Source organism: Kogia breviceps, assembly GCF_026419965.1.
Source record: "Kogia breviceps isolate mKogBre1 chromosome 20 unlocalized genomic scaffold, mKogBre1 haplotype 1 SUPER_20_unloc_3, whole genome shotgun sequence".
In the NCBI taxonomy this organism is placed as follows: Eukaryota; Metazoa; Chordata; class Mammalia; order Artiodactyla; family Physeteridae; genus Kogia; species Kogia breviceps.
Genome location: NW_026711569.1, coordinates 286,006 through 286,301, shown reverse-complemented (window position 1 = coordinate 286,301; position 296 = coordinate 286,006).

Below are 296 nucleotides of genomic sequence, written 5' to 3'. Positions count from 1 at the left end.
CCGCGGACGGGGGGCGGGGGCGGCGGGGCTCGGGCCGAGGCACGGCAAACCCCCCTCCCCGCCCACCCGCCGGGAGCGGGGCGGTGCGGTGCGGACACGGCGGCCGGCCCGCGACGGCTGGCCGGGGGACCCGACGACCCGGCGCTCGGGGCGAGCGCGTCGGGGCGGGGCGCGGCGGGGGGGGACGGAAGGCGGTCCCCCACCTCACCCAACACGCCACGACGTCGGCGGACGGGCGGACGGGCGGCGGCGGCGGCGGCCCACGGAGCGGGGCCGCGGCAGGCCCGGGAGGCGAA